At 36.2% G+C, this 8,477-nt stretch overlaps 1 pseudogene; it reads right to left on the bottom strand.

Moving 5' to 3' along the window:
• Window positions 1-6,113: 6,113 nt before the first annotated feature.
• LOC113089440 (transcription factor MafG-like) overlaps window positions 6,114-8,477 on the bottom strand; it is a 12,744-nt pseudogene continuing 10,380 nt past the window's right edge.

The raw sequence follows: 8,477 nt of genomic DNA, 5'->3' as shown, positions 1-8,477 counted from the left end.
GCCTCAACACATTAAGAAAAAAAGATGAATTCTTTACAATAAAAATTACATTAAAATGTTCAGAAATTTACAATGTATGATTCCATATGTATCTGATTTCCTTAGATTAAAGCTTTAATAAAATTCATAAACCAAATTGAGAATTACATTTTAATAATGTAAATGTTGATATTGATCTAATACTGACCAATCAGCAGTCAAGATTCAGAGGTTATTATAATGTTTATTCCAAAATAGACAAATATAATGAACTAAATGTAGAGACATAATAAAAAAGCATTTCATTAAGCATCATTAATCTTACAATATATTATATTATATATATATATATTATATATATATATATATATATATATAATAATTTATATCTGCATATCCTAAACTGAAAGGACAATTTGTATTTGAGAAAACAATTTTTAAAACATTTTAAAATCATTAATTATCATGGCATGGAAATAAATAAATAAACAAAATAAAATTATAATGGAATATATATAAATTATAATTACATAAATTTATTTTGATAAATATAATTAGAATAATTACAAAAATATGATTCTATTAATATTAAAATATTAACGTATTTTGTGCGCAGCAGGAGATTTGAGAGGAATTGAAAGAGTCGTGATCATAAATCTCCAGTTTATTTGCACTGATGAGAGCATTTTCTGGATTCCACACCGAAGAGTGAGACACTGATGAAGATGACCCTAGACAGGAAGTGACATCAGTGAGGGGTCAGACACATGGCTGTAAACACAGACGTCCCTCAAGACTTGGTCGTGTTTTACTAATGTCAGGCCAAAAATACACCGCCGAGAGCTGCTTCAAACTAGGTCATGTGCTACCTTTCTTTCTTTCTCTCCGTCTCTCGCTCACGAAAAAATAAAAAAATAATAAATAAATTAAATGTGGCAATGCTGTTCAAAGCACACCTAAAAAAAGGCAGGAATATCTCTTAAGCATGTTAAACGAGGTCATTAATGCCACACTGCGTCAGACACAAAAAACCCTTCAAACCAGCCTCTTTTCTAAATGTACTTTATTAGTCATATACAAAATAAAGTAAGCTGTATATCAACAAACATACAGTATATACATCAATAAATTAAGGACGCCCCAGACTGATACAGTTAAGTTCATCGTTATATACCAATACATTATTTTACTTATCTACAAATTGCAAAAGTACAATAACTTAGTTGATAAATACTTACAATTAAATGGACTTTCACGGCATCTATATTTCCCATACGACAGAACTATGATATTAATACACCCCATATAGAAAAACAACAGAAGAAATCATTTTCTTTTTTTTAGACAAAAAAATCCACAGCAATTTATAGCGTGACCATTTCTGGACCAAGAGCTCTTTGAGTGGGGAAAAAAGCTAGACTGAAGAATATTAAGGAGCTGAAGTGCGTCTAAAATCATGTTTTTCCCGGTTCAGAGAACTTTTAACAGTGCTCTTTCCTTGTTTTATTGATAAGAGTCCTGGAAAAGTCACAAGACCCATGGGTTTAGCAGCAGATGAAGAGATAATGAATGAAACCTTTACCAGCGAACAGCTTAAATCACCTGAAGAAGATCATACACTCGGGCTTGTTTCTCTTCTACCTGAAATGAAACGTCTTCATGTGTGTCCAGCGAGGCCTGAGAGAGAACCAGCAGAAACACTTCGGCCGTCACAAGAACCAATAAAACTCAAGATAATCTGGGAGAGTTTTGCGGGAGAAGTAGGACAAAGCCAAGGATTCAAAGGCTGTTTCAGACTTACCCCGGCAACAGATGACCGCTCCGCTGACCTCCATCAATCACCACAAACACCTGCATTAATGACCAAGAACTATTTAGCAGATCAGAGTGACTTTAAAGAGATCCAGACGTGTGTGTGTCTGCAAAAAATGCTCTTTCTCTGTATTTTGGCTTGTTTTCCAGTGCAAATGTCTAAAGATTGCTAAGATCAACATGCATTTATTTCAGAGGCAAAAAAAAGATGAGAAATTACGTGAGTTTATGATTAAAACAAGAATAAATTTTTACTGAAAAATCTACTTTATTGAAAGGAAAAACAAAATACATTTTCTTCTTGTTTTTAAGCATGAATGAAGAGAAATCTGCTGATAAAAATATATATTTTGTTTGGATTCAGATTTTTTTGAGTCGTTGGCAGATATTTGTTCTTTTTTTAATCCTAAATTCAGAAAGATTCAAAGATTTTAAGCCCCGTTTCCTGAAAAATGCTTTCAAAATTAAGTGAGTTAACGCTTAAAAAAAAAAATAATAATAATAAAATCTGCTTAATTCATAAGGAAAACAAATTCATTTTTCTGACCCCATTCTATGATTTTTTGTCTTGTTTTAAGTGAGTCTGCCCCTTTTTTTCTGGTTTTAAGCATAAACTCAATATTTGGATCCCTATTTTCTGGAAAATGCATCAAAATTAAGTAAGTTTATGCATAAAGAAATAAATATATCTGCCAATTGGGTAAAAAAAAAATACCTTCTGGTTTTGTTTTTTAAGTCGGTCTATTTTTCTCACCCTGTTGACACACATCTGTACTTGCATTAAACAAACTTTTTTGTTTAAAAGAGGTTTTTCTGTCTTTTTTCTGAAAAATGCATAAAATTAAGTGAATTAATGCTTATTTTTTCTTATTTTAAGAATAAACTGCATTTAGATTTTAGATCTTATTTTCTGAAGAAGAAGAAGAAGAAAAAAAAGATCAAACTTAAGTGATTTTATTTTTAAAACAATAAAAAATATTTTGTTTTTCCATTGAATTAAGTAAATTGTTCTGACTCCAGAGGCAGATAACTGTAAATGTGTGTTTGTACAGGAAGAGAGAATGATTTCTTCAGTGTTGAGAAGCGTTTGCTGGGCCTCGTGGGACAGGGATTCAAACGAAACGAAACGCTCCGAGATTTTCAGAACAAATCCAGCGCTTATCATCAATCGCTGCGATTATTTACAGACAACAACTTCAAGGACAGAAAACTAGATTCCTACCGAGAGGTCGTGACCCCTCCCTATCGCCAACTGATTTGCATATAGTTCACTTTTAACACCGAGTCACCACGACGACCATAACGACAACAAACGTGAAGGAGATCAGGAGTCCTTATTGGGCAGCAGTGCTCCCTGACAACCACACGTCAACGACAATCACATCATCATCGTTTGTGAGGAAGATAGAATATGTTTAGTCTTCAAAACCGTTCGATACATCGCTTACAGAAACGCCACAAAACCGTCAAACGCTACCATTGGTTACGAAAGCAATGCCGAAGACTTGGTTACGAAACGATTTCACAGATAAGCCAGTCAGAGGAAGATATTTCTGTTGATTTACATCGAGAATAAAAAACCCAGTCGTACAAATACAGCTACGACGAATCCGTTCTTAAAATGCCAGATCAGTGCGGATCAGATTGGGGGGAATCACTGGAGAAAAATCATTGATGGGAATTTAAAATCATGTTCAGATTGGACTTCACGAGAAAGAATCTTGTGTTGCAATAAATCATTTATCAGAGTGTTATGCAAATATCAGCTTAACCCTCACATCTTTATAAAAGATTTTGTGACCTCATGTTAAAACAGGAGAAATCTGAGCTTCTGCAATGCATTTAAATTCTAAAATTCTCTTGAGGTGCACTTACGATGCCTTTTATAAACGCTTCAGTATTTTCTGAGAGCACATAGAGCTAAATCAATATACTGATGAAGATTGCAAAAGAGCAGAACATTTCCAGAAACTGTCCAGAATTGCTGGAAAGTGTCTGGGATGTTTTGGAAAGTTTCAGAAAATCTACCAAATATTTTCCACCCCTTTGCAACCCTATCAATAAAAAAGCAACACACGGATTCATTTTAGCATTACATGTATTATAATTTAAGTTTTCAGATTTATAGAAATTTTAATGAGCAACATTTTTGTCAATAATCTTTCTTTCAAACATGCAAAAGTTTGAGCACATCATTTCAATTTTATATTTCAATTTTTTGTGAATGTAAACTTTTGAAAACATTTTTTAATTTAAATAATTTATTTGCACTTTTTGTGAACGCGAATTTCTTTTTTACTTAAAAAAAATAATTTATATACTTTACTGTTTGTGAATGTGATTTTTTTTTGTACAAAAATCAATTTAAATAATTTGTATTTTTTGTGACTGTAAATTTTGTAAATGTTTTATTAATTAAAATTATTTATTTTTAGTTTTTGTGAAAGTGAATTTTTTTAAACATTTTTCAATGTAAATTATAATTTTTTTGTGAATGTGAATTTTTGTAAACATTAATTTAAATAATTTATTTATTAGTATTTTTTGTAAATGTGAATATTTGTAAACATTTTTTAATTTATTTTTTCCTCCCAATCGGATGCATATTGATTTCTTATTATGCACTTATTATGCTCATTAAAATTTCTGTAACCATGCAAAGATGTCTTTTCTAGTAAATATTGTAATATAACTACAGAAATTGCCGATTTATCGGGTGTGCGAGGAACTGCATATTTTTAAGCGTTATGTGCATTGCAATAAAACAATTTCAGAGTCCGAGAATGGACAGAACTGTAACATAATTACGAAGAAGTGTGAACGCAGCATTACAACAGCTCTGAGTTTTACTTCTTGTCTTATTGGAGAAACAATTTGTCCAAAAAAAAAGAAAAATGCAGATAGTGTCCTGAAACCTTTCGGACAGCTCTTTCTTAGTTTTAAAAGTTGAGAAAAGTAATATTTTGAGCGGCGTCGCAGTGTGAAGAGCTGGTTTAAACCAGTGCAGACAGAGTCACTTCCCTGGCATTTAAAGAAAACAACCCGAAAAAAGAAGAAAAAAACACCTACAAATATAATATACCATAGAAACATTTTACACCAAAAATATATAAAAATCACACGTCACATAAAAGGGCTCAAACACAGGCGATGTGGCGCGTCCCAGAGATCCCGTCGTGTCCCGTCCACTTAAACATGGAGTACACAAACGCTCAGAGGGGATTCTGGGTAAGCGGCGCTCATCGCACGCATTCGACTGAAATCAGAAGATAAGAGCATCACATCCACGTCGTAAACAACACATCGCCACCTCACCAGTACAAATCACACCACACGCGCTAGTCCACAGTTTGACGCGCCTAGCCACTAGAAAAAGCTATTGACTTCAATAGTTAAGCCACTTTTGGTACAATTGCAAAAAAGAGAGCTATCAAACAACTTTATATTTCTTTTTTAAATGTTTATAAATAATGCAAGGTACTCTGTCATTTTTTTATATATATATGTGTATGAATATAAAATTCAAGACTCCACCATATAGACAAAGATTCTTAGAATACGTTACGCAATGTCACAGCAACAAAGTTATGGCAAAGCTTGTGGGATTCACCAGTTTATGTCACCCAACAGTCCGTCCCTCAAAAACAGAAACTTGGGGTTTTCCTCTTGTTTTTAGTCTGGCACAGAACACAAAAAAAGTTAAATCTCTCTGGATTCACAGATAATGACAGACATGATCAACTTCAGCGTGAAATAAAGAACATAATACATCACATAACATAAACCTGTTACTGCGTTGCCAATAAAACGATCTCCTGTCCTGAACGGGACGACTGGAGCACATAAACTGGTGACAGATATTCTGATAGCTACCATATGAACAACATCAGCTGATTTGACTCCGCCTCCTCTCCTCCTGCCCGTCAGCGATTGGTCAGTGCATAATGAGGCTCAGGTAAAGGGAGCTTCTCATTGGCTGATACTCTCCTACCTCAGAAAGCTTTTCCTTCAGACGGCGGAAGAGTTTGGAAGTCCGAACGGTTTAAAGTGTTTTGTGCCTGCAGTCCGTAAAACCAAAAGGACGGAAAAATGGTGCATAACAGCACATATACGAAGAGAAAATCAACACAAACACTGTATAAAAAGTACAATATTACAATGACAAAGGAAACACTTGGACCCCATGTGAAACGCACGATACAAAGTCGCCAATATTTGTACAAAATTACAAATCTCACAGCAATACAACACACATCCACCAGGAAAATTTGGCTGCATGGTTTTCGATTCGAGTTTCGGAATTTGGAGATCTTTTTGGAAGCCCAAGTGGATTGACCGTCCTAGATGTGCTTTCCTTCTTTCGTAACCCAGAAGAAGCCCACATTAGAGAGTACCGAAGAGGTTTTCCATCAGTCTGCTGTGAAACGAGCGTCCCGCACCTAAACCCTCATGCACTGACCAACCCTTGCTCTCTGTGCGCTACTAAGACCTCGCGTCGGTTTTCGATTTGACTATCGTGATAACACTGGTGGCTCCAACCTTCCCGGGAATGAGGGGCCCGATGACGGAGGACAAGGGCCCGCGGGGGTTACAAACCGGGGCCACGGGCCCTCGGGCCACAGTTCTGGCGAAGCTCTGCAGAGCCTCGTATTTGGAGCGCAGCGCGTCCAGCTCTACTTTCATGCTGGCGTTCTCTGAAGCCAGCTTCTCCACTTCCTGCTGAAGCTCCGCCTTCTGCTTCTCAAGCTCCTCCTTCTGCGTGACACGCTTGACGCGGCAGCTGGCGGCGTAGCCCCGGTTCTTCAGTGTCCGCCGGCGCTGCTTCAGCTGAAGGATCTCTTCTTTGGTCAGGCCGCGCAGGTGCTGGTTGAGCTCGCGGACCGACATGGACACCAGCTCATCGTCCGTCAGGCTCGTCCCGTTCTCACCGGGCTCCCTCTTCACCTGAGAGTCCAGGAAAGAGATACGGAGGGGGAATGATTTGAAGTGGTTTCAGTTCCCATTGGCTTCCATTATATGGACAAAAAATACAATGGAGGTCAATGGGGACCATCAACTCTTGGGTTACCAACATTCTTCAAAATATCATCACACAGGTTTGGGATGACACAACAGTGACTAAAAGACGATCACTAATAACATGAAAGTAGTCCAACCAAAAATGTAAATTTTGTCATTGTTTTCTCACCCTCATTGACTTCCATTGCATTTTTCGTCCATATATTGGAAGTCAATGGGAGCCAAAACCATTCAGTTACAAACAGTCTTCAAAATGTCTTCTTTTATGTTCTTCTAAACATACCAAAAATATAGAAAAGTCTATAGGAACCAAAATGGTTTAGTTACCAAGATTCTTTAAAATAACATTAAACAGGTTTGGAACAACATGGTGGAGTAAACGAAAGTAGTCCGCCCAAAAATAAAATTCTGTCATTATTTACTCTCCCTTGTGTCATCATCTGACCAAAAAGTTTTGGTTCCCATTGACTTCTATTGTATTTGTTGTCCATATAATGGACGTCAAGGCGAGTCAGAACTTTCCTGTTGTCAACATTGTTCAAAACATCATCTTTTATGTTTTTTTTAAATGTCTTCTAAATATTTTGAAGAATATTGGTAACTGAACAGTTTTTTTTTTATTTAGTTCACTTCCATTATATGGAATGGAAGTCAATAGGAATTAAAACTATTTAATTGACTCTTTGATGAAAGTGTGCATTGTATTCTTTATCCATATATTGAAATTCAATGTGATTCTAATGTGATTGGCTACCAACATTCTTCAGAATCTAATTTTTTGGTGTTCTGCATAAGAAATAAAGCCATTTTCATTCATTACCCCTTTAAAGAAAGACTGCGCTCACCTTCAAGGCCTTGTTTCCTTTGTTAGTGGTCGTCATGCCACGAGGAACCGCTGCCAAGCCACGCAGATCTACAAAACAAAGACGTATTAGACTGTGGGACACTGGGAATCTAGAACATGTGACGTCCGATCAGGGAGAAACTCAATTAATCATGTAATAGAGCTTTATGTGAGCTCAAGGATGAGAAACAGCAAGTGAAAGCAAAAGGGTTTTGATATCTCCTGCCACGTGTAAAATGAACCAGCCACCTTATTCTGAAAAGAAAAAACTGGACTAGTGAAAGTGACAACTCTGAACCCACGACTTCCTGTTTCAGACTTCCTCTGTGGTCGTGGCGGTTGGGAGTTTAATGTTCTACAGCACCTTCTCCACATCTGAGCCTCGCTGCAAGCTGATAGGCTGCTGAAGAGCCAATAAGAGGAAGGAGAAGCACTGATAAGGAAGTGTGGCTTGGGACGTGGTCCAGGGGATTACCAGCCCGATGAAGGCTGAGATGACAGCGATCCGTCGAATGGAGAAGAAAACGGGATTCCCTCCAAATACCCGAGCCTCAATGAACGACAATCACCAACTCAATCAAACCAATTCACACGAACGACATCAGAGTTTAGCAAATGTCTCATAAAATGGATTACAGATATTTAAGGCGATACAGCTTTATTAATTACAGAAAGATTTAATGATGTTAAATGTATATCTCAATACTTGACTTAATAGGGTTTGGCATTGTAGCCAAATTGATTTAAATTGTTTAAATGCAACGTACAATTGATTTAATTATATTATCTCAATATTTATGTATAACTGTATTTGTAGCTAATT

This window comes from Carassius auratus, unplaced genomic scaffold, assembly GCF_003368295.1.
Source record: "Carassius auratus strain Wakin unplaced genomic scaffold, ASM336829v1 scaf_tig00049816, whole genome shotgun sequence".
NCBI classification, from domain to species: domain Eukaryota; kingdom Metazoa; phylum Chordata; class Actinopteri; order Cypriniformes; family Cyprinidae; genus Carassius; species Carassius auratus.
The sequence above is the reverse complement of the archived record's forward strand: the minus strand, read 5'-3'. Positions and strand labels throughout refer to the sequence as shown.